This window comes from Triticum dicoccoides, chromosome 1B (genome assembly GCF_002162155.2).
Source record: "Triticum dicoccoides isolate Atlit2015 ecotype Zavitan chromosome 1B, WEW_v2.0, whole genome shotgun sequence".
NCBI lineage: Eukaryota > Viridiplantae > Streptophyta > Magnoliopsida > Poales > Poaceae > Triticum > Triticum dicoccoides.
The window spans coordinates 15999697-16012210 of record NC_041381.1 but is presented as its reverse complement, the minus strand read 5'-3'; the positions used below and the strand labels follow the sequence as shown (position 1 = coordinate 16012210).

The 12514-nt window shown below is 43.0% G+C and overlaps 1 pseudogene; it reads right to left on the bottom strand.

Annotated features, from left to right (window-relative positions):
- Window positions 1-6831: 6831 nt before the first annotated feature.
- On the bottom strand, window positions 6832-12051 carry LOC119349997 (annotated as a pseudogene).
- Between the last annotated feature and the right edge of the window lie 463 nt (window positions 12052-12514).

Here is a 12514-nt window from a genome sequence, read left to right as displayed (position 1 = left end):
TGTTTTCTCACATCTCAGTTAAAGTATATTGTCATGGATCATTCAAACATGTTGAGCTTGCCTTTCCCCCTCATGCTAGCCAAATTCCTTGCACCAAGTAGAGATACTACTTGTGCTTCCAAATATCCTTAAACCCAGTTTTGCCATCAGAGTCCACCATACCTACCTATGGATTGAGTAAGATCCTTCAAGTAAGTTGTCATGTTGCAAGCAATAAAAATTGCTCTCTAAATATGTATGACTTATTAGTGCGAAGAAAATAAGCTTTATACGATCATGTGATATGGAAGTAATAAAAGCGGCAAACTGCATAATAAAGGTTCATATCACAAGTGGCAATATAAGGTGACGTTCTTTTGCATTAAGATTTTGTGCATCCAACCCTAAAAGCACATGACAACCTCTGCTTCCCTCTACGAAGGGCTTATCTTTTACATTATGCAAGAGTCATGGTGATCTTCACCTTTCCCTTTTACATTTTATCCTTTTGGCAAGCAGCTCGTGTTGGAAAGATCCTGATGTATATATCCAATTGGATGTAAGATAGCATCAACTATTATTGTTGACATTACCCTTGAGGTAAAACGTTGGGAGGCTACACTATAAGCCCCTATCTTTCTCTGTGTCCGATTAAACTCCATAACCATAAGTATTGCATGAGTGTTAGCAATTGTAGTATACTAAATGATAGTTAAGTATGTGGACTTGCTGAAAAGCTCTATTCTTGACTCTTTCCGATGTTATGATAAATTGCAATTGCTTCAATGACTGAGATTATCATTTGTTAGTTCTCAATGAAGTTTCTGAACCATACTTGACATTGTGAATAGATTGTTACTTGAGCATAAGAAATCATATGACAAAATCTATATATGATGTTGTTATAAGAATGTGGGAAAAAGGGGGAAAGAAGAGATTCAAAACGATCGTTAAAACAGGACCATTGATGTGATCATGATGCCCTCATGTCCGTATTTTATTTTTATCGACACCTCTATCTCTAAACATGTGGACATATTTTTCGATATCGGCTTCCGCTTGAGGACAAGCGAGGTCTAAGCTTGGGGGAGTTGATACGTCCATTTTGCATCATGCTTTTATATCGATATTTATTGCATTATGGGCTGTTATTACACGTTATGTCACCATACTTATGGCTATTCTCTCTTATTTTACAATGTTTATCATGAAGAGGGAGAATGCCGGCAGCTGGGATTCTGGGATGCAAAAGGAGCAAATATTGGAAACCTATTCTGCACAGCTCCAAAAGTCCTGAAACTCCACAAAAGTCATTTTTGGAATTAATGATAATTATTGAGCAGAAGAAGTACAAGAGGGGGCCCACACCCTGGCCACGAGGGTGGGGGGCGTGCCCACCCCTACTGGGCGTGCCCCCTGCCTCATGGGCCCCCTGGTGGCCCTCCGGTGCCCATCTTCTGCTAGATGAAGTCTTTTATCCTGGAAAAATCATAAGCAAGCTTACGGGACGAAACTCCGCCGCCACGAGGCGGAACCTTGGTGGTACCATTCTAGGGCTCCGGCGGAGTTGTTCTGCCGGGGATACTTCCCTCTGGGAGGGGGAAATCATCACCATCGTCATCACCAACGATCCTCTCATCGGGAGGGGGTCAATCTCCATCAACATATTCACCAGTACCATCTCCTCTCAAACCCTAGTTCATCTCTTGTATCCAATCTTTGTACCAAAACCTTAGATTGGTACCTATGGGTTGCTAGTAGCTATTGTTGATTACTCCTTGTAGTTGATGCTAGTTGGTTTATTTGGTGGAAGATCATATGTTCAGATCCTTAATGCATATTAATACCCCTCTGATTATGAACATGAATATGCTTTGTGAGTAGTTACGTTTGTTCCTGAGGACATGGGTGAAGTCTTGCTATTAGTAGTCATGTGAATTTGGTATTCGTTCGATATTTTGATGAGATGTATGTTGTCTCTCCTCTAGTGGTGTTATATGAACGTCGACTACATGACACTTCACCATTGTTTGGGCCTAGAGGAAGGCATTGGGAAGTAATAAGTAGATGATGGGTTGCTAGAGTGACAGAAGCTTAAACCCTAGTTTATGCGTTGCTTCATAAGGGGCTGATTTGGATCCATATGCTTCATGCTATGGTTAGGTTTACCTTAATACTTCTTTTGTAGTTGTGGATGCTTGCAATAGGGGTTAATCATAAGTGGGATGCTTGTCCAAGAAAGGACAATACCCAAGCACTGGTCCACCCACATATCAAATTATCAAAGTAACAAACGCGAATCATATGAGTGTGATGAAAACTAGCTTGACGATAATTCCCATGTGTCCTCGGGAGCACTTTTCTCATTATAAGAAATTGTCCAGGCTTGTCCTTTGCTAAAAAAAGGATGGGGCCATCTTGCTGCACCTTATTTACTGTTATTGCTTGTTACCAGTTACAAATTATCCTATCACCAAACTATCTGTTACCTACAATTTCAGTGCTTGCAGAGAATACCTTACTGAAAACTGCTTGTCATTTCCTTCTGCTCCTCGTTGGGTTCGACACTCTTACTTATCGAAAGAACTATGATAGATCCCCTATACTTGTGGGTCATCACTTTCCAAATCCATCGATAATTTCATCCAGAGATGCTTCTTTCCAGATGGGAATATAGTGCTTTGGTTGTGAAGTAGGGTTTAGGGCCCAGTCCCCATTTCATACTATCACTCTCTGTAGAAACACAAAACTTTTTAACAGTCAGAACAATTTTTTGCCATTTCTCATTAAGCTCAGGATTCAGTCTCCTTTCGAAGAAGGAAATAGGGTCAGCCTCCAGGCATTTATTTGCAACACAGTCAGGATAGTTGAAAATTGCAAAGAGTTGAGGAAATTGCAGAGCGAATGGAACCTGGTCGCCAACTTGACCTATCCATAGCCTAGCTATGTTACCAGATTGTACAACCACTCTTCTACCAGCCATATATAAGTCTTTCACTTTCATAATGGCATTCCAACAAGGGGAATCAGTAATTTTTCCTTTGATAGAAGCTACCGTGTCCCTACCAAAGTACTTGGCTTTGATAATATCTTGCCAAAGCACCTTTTTGGTCTCCAGTTTCCACCACCATTTCACCAAAAGGCAAATATTTTGCCTGTGAAGGTCTTTCACCCCAAATCCCCCTTTCTCTTTGGATCTACAAATCCTGGACCATCTCACCAGGTAGTATCGTTTTCTATTATTAGTTACTTGCTAGAAGAATCTCGTTCTGTGTTTATCCAGCCTTTCTATGATGGTTTTAGACAAGAGAAACATGGATATATAATAATAAGCCATGCTGGAAATATTAGCATTCGGTAGAATCAATCTACCCCCCGAGGAGGCATTGCTTCCAAGACCAGACTCGCATCTTTTGACAAATTTGGCCTCAAGATAGTCCCAGTCCACACCTTTCAGGGACGAATAACTAATAGGGACCCCGAGATATTTCATCGAGAAATGTCCAATTTGACACCCAAATATATCAGCATACTGTTTCAAGATGTTATCATCTCCTCCAACAGTTAAAATTTCACTTTTCTGGAAATTAATTTTCAAACGAGACATGAGATCAAACATATAAAGCAACAGCTTCAAATTCAGAGCTTTCTCAGGATTATGCTCAATGCAAAGAACTGTGTCATCCGCGTATTGCAAAATGGACACTCCCTTATCCACCAAATCCAAAGCCAGCCCATCAATTAGACCATTTTTCTGAGCCTGCAGCACCATCTTGCACAAGCATTCAGCAGCGATGTTGAACAAGAAGGGGGACATCGGTTCCCCTTTCCTTACTCCTTTGTGGCTCTGGAAGTAGGGCCCTGAAGTGTTGTTTAGCTTCAAACTTACAGTGCCATTATGGAGGATTTTCTCCATCCAGCTACACCAAGTTTTACCAAACCCTCTTATTTCAAGCCATTTTAACAATAAGTCCTAATTGACCTTATCATATGCTTTTTCAAAATCAAGCTTGATAATGATGCCAATTTTTTTCTTAACATGTGTATGATGCAAAATATCATGCAGAGTTAGCACCCCATCCATAATGTTTCTGTGCTTAATAAAAGCATTTTGGTGTTTGCTAAACAGAATGTCAGCATAGGGGGCTGCTTTGTTGTCTAATACTTTTGTGATCAGCTTATATGGACATCTAAGTAAACATATAGGCCTAAACTGTTGGATTTTGTTTGCACCACTGATCTTAGGAAGAAGGGTAATGATCCCATAATTCAACCTTTGAACATCAAGTGTTCCTTCGTGCAGAGCAGCAAAAAGTTTCATGATATCATTCTTCACAATCTCCCAACAGTGTTGGTAGAACTCTGCTGGAATGTTGTCAGGACCAGGGACCCTATTACTGTTAATTCCAAACAGAGCACTTTTAACTTCCTCTTTTGAAAAAGGTCTACATAAAACCTCATTGTCGTAAACACTCAACTTCTCCTCTCCCCCTCAAATATTAGGATCCACGTGGAGCAAGTTTCCAGGGGCCGGTCCAAAAAGGTTTTTATAAAAGTCAGTGGAATGATTCAAAAGATCACTCGTCCCCTCTATCACTACATCCCCTACATTCAGGGAGTGAATAGTACTTTTCCTTTTATTGCCATTAGCAATCTTTTGACAGTAAACAGAATTACTATCCCCTTTGAGCAACCACCTCTCTTTGGACTACTGTAGCAAGAATAGTTCTTCATTAACCAAAATTTCATTTAACTCTACTAAGACCTCAGTTTTTCTCCAGAATATATCTGGGTCTAGTATCCCTCCTTCTTCTTCCTTTTCAATACTAGCCAGCTCCTCTCTGATAAGCTTCTTCTTAATCTTCTCATGCCCAAACTTGTAGGATCCCCAACCTTTAAAGAATTTTTTAAAATGTTTCAATTTGATGTTTAACAAATCAATGGGGTCTGTGGCTTTAACATACTGGTTCCAGATCTTATCTACTAAAGGTATGAACTCTTCAGACTTGAGCCAGCTAATTTCGAATATGAACTCTCTTTGCTGCGGGACTTTGACAACATGATTGTCAGAGGACAGCAAAAGAGCACTATGATCAGATACATCTCTAACAATTTTCTTGATATTGACTTGAGGGAATAAGTCCTCCCAGTCATTGCTCATAAGCACTTGATCTAACTTTTCCAGAGTAGGATGGGCTTGGTTGTTAGTCCCTGTATACATACCCCCACTCATGTGAATTTCATTCAAACACATCGTGTTAATCACAGAATTGAACATATCTATGTAAGGGGAACGATGCCAATTTTTATTCTTCTCTCCCTCGTGTCTTAGAATATTAAAATCACCTCCTATTAAAACAGGAGTTTGCACATGAATGCAAAAGTCAGCTAATTCTATAAGAAAATCTTGTTTGTCACTATCATGAGCGGCCCCATATACAGTACAAAGAGTCCAAATCTTTTTAATCTTGATGTCATATACAACAACCTGGAGGATAAACCGGCCTTTCTTCCATGCAACAACTTCAAACCTCTCTTTTCTGACCCCACATAGGATTCCTCTAGATTTCCCTACTGAGGGAAACCAATCCCACTCAAAAGCAGTGTAAGGGTCAATTTTCCTAAAAAAAAATTGTACTGAAACTTATTCTTATGGGTCTCTTGCAAGCAAATAAAGTCAAGGGAATGATATCTAATTATATGGGAAAGGCAGGAACTCATCCCCTTTTTTCCTGCCCCCCTACAATTTCAAAAAAGACCTATCATATCAACCAGGTTTCTTTTTCTTTTGCCCCCTGGTGGCCCTGGTATGATAGACAGGGCTGCCAGTTTTTTCCTTTCTTTTCATCACTAAGTCAGGTTTTTGACTCCTGGTCAAAGGCCTAGATATTGCCACTTGGATTTTGGGATTTCTCTTCTTCCTAGACCTTACAAGGATAAAGTTTTCCCCCAAATCTTCCTCCCCATCAGCCCAATCAGAGCTGATGGGTGTTTTATCCCCTTTCCCATTAGTTATAAACATCATTTTCTCATCCACTGTAGTGTCAGGCTTGTGACTATTATTATTGTCATTATTCCTGACTCTGTCCAACTCTCTCAGGATATCAATAGAAGAAAAATTATTGTCAGGGATAATCATACCCATTTTTGATGCTCTAATCATAAGATCATTATCAGAAAGAATATCAAAGGAGTTAAAATTGCAGTTACCATCCAAATTCCTCTTCTTTGAAATTGCAACAGCCTTATCCTGGATCTTGTCACCCATATTTTGCACATTCCTTATACTAAATCTCAGTGCTTCCTCAGATCTTAGTGGAGGAGTAGGGATCACTTCCTCCACATCATCAGAAGAGACAGGAAACTGTACCACATACTCAGACACCCCATCCTTGCTAAAATCTTCACCCATCAGCTCCTCCACCTGGGATTTTTTTTCATGCTCCCCCAAGTGAGAAGTATAGATATCAAGGTTGTCAAAATCGTGATCCTGAATCGGATCGGAGGTGTTCTCGTAGGATCGCAAATCGTAGAATCGGCATAGAATCTAAGATCCTACCTGATTCTACCAAAAAGTACGTTTTCGTAATTTCCCATTTATTTAAAAGGTTGGATGAGTGTATATGTTACAGTTTACAACCTATTTTGAATAATTAATGCATATCCTTGTACATGAACATGTTTTCAATATAAAATTAACAAAAACAAGCCATGAAAAATAAATATCAAAATATTCTGAACCTCAAATTAAAAGTGGCATACTGACATGTCCAAAAGCAAACAAAGGGCATCCAATCCAAATTTTCGACAAGCACAAAGGTTTTAACCAACTAGAAATAGAAGCCAACTTAATCAGTACAAGTCGTCTAAGTTGATATCATCGTCCTCATTCATAGGTGGTATTGTACCACTAGAACTCCCAACACAGTACGAGGAAGGTCCTGAATTGTTGCCATCAAGAACATTTTGCTCGCTGGTATTGTTGTTTTCACCATCAGCATCTTCATAAGTAGGTGCATCAAGATCTTGATCCACCCCGAGATCACCATCACCTATGAAAAATCCAAAATAATAGTCAGTAACTATGTAAAAGGAACATGGAAGAATAATAAACTTGCTTCATTAAAAGAACTTTTCGTACGTGTTTCAGCCAGGCTGTTGACAATATTTTCTACATCATTTTCAATGTCACTTTCATTTTCTTTGTCCATAGCAGCTTCCTTATGAGCAATCCTCTCAAGAGAACGGATCCATTCCTTTTGTGGAGGAAGGACAGGCTCTTCTTTTTCAGTTATCCATTCATCATCAGAAGAGACATCATCAATATCATATTCCACAACCTGTCTTTGCCTTCTGCGTTGTCTGCTCATCAGTTTGGAATTGTACATGACAAAAACTAAATCATTCATCCTATCTTGGTGCAGACGATTTCTTTTCTTTGAGTGAACCTACACAAGGTTGATAAGTTAGCATTAGTATATGTTTCATATAATATCGCCTAGACTAGAGAGTGCATGACATTGATTCTTACTTGCTCAAATGTACTCCAGTTCCGCTCACAACCTGACGAACTACAAGTTAAGCTCAGTACTCTGATTGCAAACCTCTGCAACTCAGGGCAATCATCTCCATACGAATCCCACCAATCAGCTGGCTTTTTTTTGTACTTGTCATAATAGCCGATTGCATTCCAAATAGGCCCTCGGCACTCCTAAATGAATCAATCTGCAGATCTATCTTGACTCTTTCATCTAAATCTGGAACCATCTTTTCAAGACAAGTGTACAGGCCACGTTTTACTTCAGCCGGCTTGAAATTATCACTATAGTGGCATTGTGGATTCAAATAATATGCAGCAGCATGCAAAGGCCTATGAAGTTGTGTATGCCATCTCTCATCAATTATATTAAATATTGGATTGTAGCTGATCAAGAAAATTGAAATGGTCAAACTTAACTACAATAAGATTAAGATAGCATATCTATAAGCTGCAATTAAGAATTACTAAGTTAGTACAGTAACATACCTTTTCTTCGCATTGTTAAAAATTTTCTTTATTTTATCTTTTGCACGATCCATCTCATCATAGATGAACGGCATTGCTGGCTTCTCATCTGAATCCACCAATCGAAGAACTTTTATAATTGGGAGTGCATCCTTCAGACATGTGGCAACATTAGGCCAAAACCCACGGCTATCCAACACAATTCCTTGAACGACCTTCCCTTCTGCAGAATTAAATCTACTACCCCTCCACTTTGTTGAAGTGAACATATTTATTAATGCGCCCTTGTGCTCATGCAGACAACCCAAAGTCAAATAGGCAGTAGCAAATCTTGTCACTGCTGGCCTAACTAAATCCTTCCCTCCAGTGAACTCTCTCAACCAAGAAAGAACCATTGTTCTAGAATAAATATACGTCTGATGCATCTTAATTTTCTTTTCAAAATCCTCGAGAATTAAATCAATACAATGAGCTGCACATGGAGTCCAAAATAATTTTTTCCTCTTTTCCATCAATAGCTCACCAGCTGCTTTATAGTTAGCGGCATTGTCCGTTACAATTTGAACAACATTATCTTCTCCTACTTGCTCAACAATATCATCTAACATTTCAAACACTTTGTCCGCTGTCTTGGAAATGTCAGAAGTATCGACTGAGGCCAGAAAGACAGTACCTTTGGGGCTATTCACTAAAAAGTTGCAGATGGACCTTTTCTTTTTATCTGTCCATCCATCAGACATAATTGTACATCCTGTCTTTTTCCACTCATCTTTGTATTCAGAGAGCAAATTCATTGTTCTCTTAACTTCCAGCTTGAGAAATTTTACCCTCACTTCATGATATGATGGAGGTTTAAAACCTTTACCAAAGTTTCCAATCATTTCAATCATCTTTATAAATTCTGGGTCCTTGACAACATTAAATGAGATAGAATTGGTATAGAAGACCCGACAAATTTGAGCACAAACCTCTTCTCTCTCTTCTTTCTTGTAAAACTGATTCACCGTTGTTTGGGCTCTGCGCTTGTTAGCGAAATGATTTGTCGCAGCCTCATCTTCATTGTTATCAGCAGGAGTATTCTCCTTCGAACATGCACCCGTCTCCTCCATTTCTGTGTTAAACTTCCTCTTCTTTGCATCATTCTTCTCTGCTTGGACCCCCAGAAGTTTGAAAAACTTTTTTCGAACATCATCAGGAACTTTTTCGCAAGGCTCGACATTAAACCTTGTCCCAGCCAAGTGATGCTTCAGTCTGTAGACACCTCCACCTTTAACTAGAAGGCAATATTTGCATCTTGTTGTCCTCTTCTCAGCATCAACTTCTTCTCCATGTTCCCAGCCAGGGTCAGTCCGATTCCCACGAGCATTCCTCCTCTTAGGCTTACTACTTTTGGTTGGGACAGCAGTTGACATTTTTCCTTGTACAAGTAAAAGATTTACAATAGTTAGATAACAAGCTAGCTTATTTAATCTTCTACGTAGTTCATCAATTAGTAAATACGTACTAGTAGGTAGTAGCTAACCTGTGCAAGTGTGCCACGAATCAAGGATGTTCCTCAATCTTTGATGGCTGCTGTTTCACTAGTCATCAATAGTGATTAAGACGAGTAAGAGGACGAGCTACCTATCTAATCTAATTATTTAATCTTGAACATGCTTCATCAGTATGTACGTACGTACATACCAGTAGTAGTAGTAGTAGTAGCAGCTAACCTGTGCAACGAATGAAAGATGTTACTCGATCTTTGATGGTTGCTGCTTCACTCGTCGTCGATGGAGAGCGTGCTGAAGACGATCACACGTGGAACACTGGCAGCCAACACTCGTCGAGGAAGCCGTGCGTGTTGCCGACGGCCAGCGGCCGGCGGCCTGTAGCCCTAGAAGCCGCCAAAGAGAGAAAATGAGATCGGGAGAGGAATACGAGCAGACGGCCGCCACAGATCGGGAAGGAATTTAGGGTAAAATATTGAAGCTGGACCAGACTATCCACCGTACAACATGGATAGATGGCCAAGATTGAAACAAAAGTTTTAGTCGCTCAGGATCTGTACTGGCTCGCGATTCCACACGACCCCACGACTTGAAGCGCGATCCAGTAGCGACCCTACTGCATACGATCTTTTAAACGACTTGGGTCGTATTGCCTTGTGTAGAATCTCAGAATCGTAAGATTCTAAGACTAAAATCTAGACTTTGACAACCTTGATCATATATACTATTAGCAATAAATTGAAGTATCATTTGTTCTACCTGAATCTCATCCACATTCAACTTGTTGTTATCAACAACAAGTAGTGCTTGAGACCCACTCAGGTTTTCTCTCTCACAAGCTTCTTTGGCAATGGAGTCAATCAAGAGAGTATCATCTTCAGTTCCATCTGATTCCTCCTGCCCCTCTTCAATACTGTCACTGGGATCATCTTTCACACAGGTATTATTCATATAGGTCCCTCCTTCTTTTCCTTTCTCAGTATTTTGAGGAGTAGTTCGAGCAGATTGCTTCCCATGGGATGAGTTTCTTTTTGCTGACTCAACCTGGTTCACACTGCTCGATCTCTCAGGATCTCTGACCAAAACTTTCTCAATATCATAGTAAAAATCAAAAAAATGCGTTCCCAGGACAGCTTCGGCCACACCAGGCAGCTCATCCACATTACGACATCCCAGCCGGACCTGCACATATTCAGGTTTGTGCAGAGTGGCCATGTCAATTTCAAGTGGAACACCGACCAAAGATGAGACAAAGGCCAGATTTCTTTCATTTCTTGGTTCCAAAGGAACGTTAGCCACTCTCACCCAAGCAACTTCCATCACCCCTTTTGCGCCCACAATTGCAGACCAGAGGACAATCTTAACCACTACACCACAAGATTTGAGAAAAAGGGTTTTCCCCCGCTTTATAAATAAAGCAACAATCACCGAGCAAGTCGATACAAACACACACCCCACACCAACACAACACACACACCCAAGGCAGATACAAGGACGCTGAAAACAGCAACATCACCCCAAACTACTCCAAGCAAACAATGGATAAAACCCTAAGCACTACTTTGAAGTTGTCAGAGCCCTCACCCGTGGAAGACACCATGATGAGGAGAAGCCGTGCATGACGAACAATGGGCTCCAAGGCGGTGCCTTCAAGAAGGGAACAACGCCGGATCACCGCCACCGCCCAATCCAAGGATTAGGGTTTCCCCCGGAGCACCACGGTTACAAGCGATATACCGCGACGACGCCTTCAAGAAGGGAACGACGCTGGAATGCCGCCACCGCCGGCCTGACAAGATAGAGTGGGTTTTCACCCCGGCCAACACTCACTGTCACCAAATTGGGGTACGGACAGCCGCGCCACCACCATTGAACGACACACCCCGGCCACCATGCCGCCCACACGGCCATGGTGACCGGACAGCGCCCGAGCCGCGTGCTACGCCCACAAGCACCCCGGCTCCCACCAGCAGGGCCGCCGCCCAAGCATCCGAGCCCCATCCTCGACCACGGACACACAGTACCGACACGACCGACCGGAAAGGAGCAGACTTTCCACCCCAAAGCGGAAACCTTGGCAGGGTTGATGGCCTCGGCGGCCAGATCTGGGCCAGAGGAACTCCGGCGGTCACGGAGCAGCCGCCAGATGCAACGGAGGGGAACCCCTGCCCCCTACCCGAAGTCCACAGCCACCTCCGGTAAGCCCACCGGCACACCAACACCTCACCATGGAACCACCCCTGCCTGTCGCGCTCGTCCCTGAGTCCGTAGGGGAGGAACGAATCGCACCCGAGTAAGCCGCAGACAACCACACGCCGGAGCAAGTCCCGCCGGTGCCGCGAGCAGACCGGCCGACCACGGGCTGTAGCCACGCCGCTGCAAGCCACCTGCACGCAGGTCCCAGGAGGACCTCCGCCGCCACCCCACGACGCCCGCCGCCACCGGGGACCAAATCCGCGAGGATCTAGCCAGGAGCGCACCGGCCCGCCACCGCCCGATCTGGCCCTGCTGCAGCCGCCACGCCGCAAGCACCCACCAAGACGCCGCTGAGCCGCCACCAAGGGCCTCCGACGCCATCCCGACGGATCGCTGCCGCGCCGCTCGCCCCCGCCATAGGCCAGCGCCCCCGCACGCGAAGCCATCCCGCGCCGGCCATGGACCACGGGCGGAGGGGAGAAGAAGGCCCCGCCGCCGCCCCAGCCGGCCGGGCTTCGCCCGGCGGCGGCGAGGGAGGCGGGCAGAGTATGGGGAGGAGGGGGCGGCGATTTGGGGGAGCACCGCGAGAGGGGATGTACTCTGCCTTTGATGGCGTTGTTCACCACCGAGCTCCACACCACAAGATTTAAGGGTCATCCTGTCATTGTAACATGCCTTTTTCACATCTCTCTGATTAGGGAATCGCATAATGTAAGAATTAGGGCCTATAGGACGGGCAGTACAGTGCCATTTAGTCCCAATATAATCAGAGAATGCATCTTCAAGCTCCTTCACACTATCCTCTCACTCAATCACAGTAATCACCACATTAGTGGCTCACTCC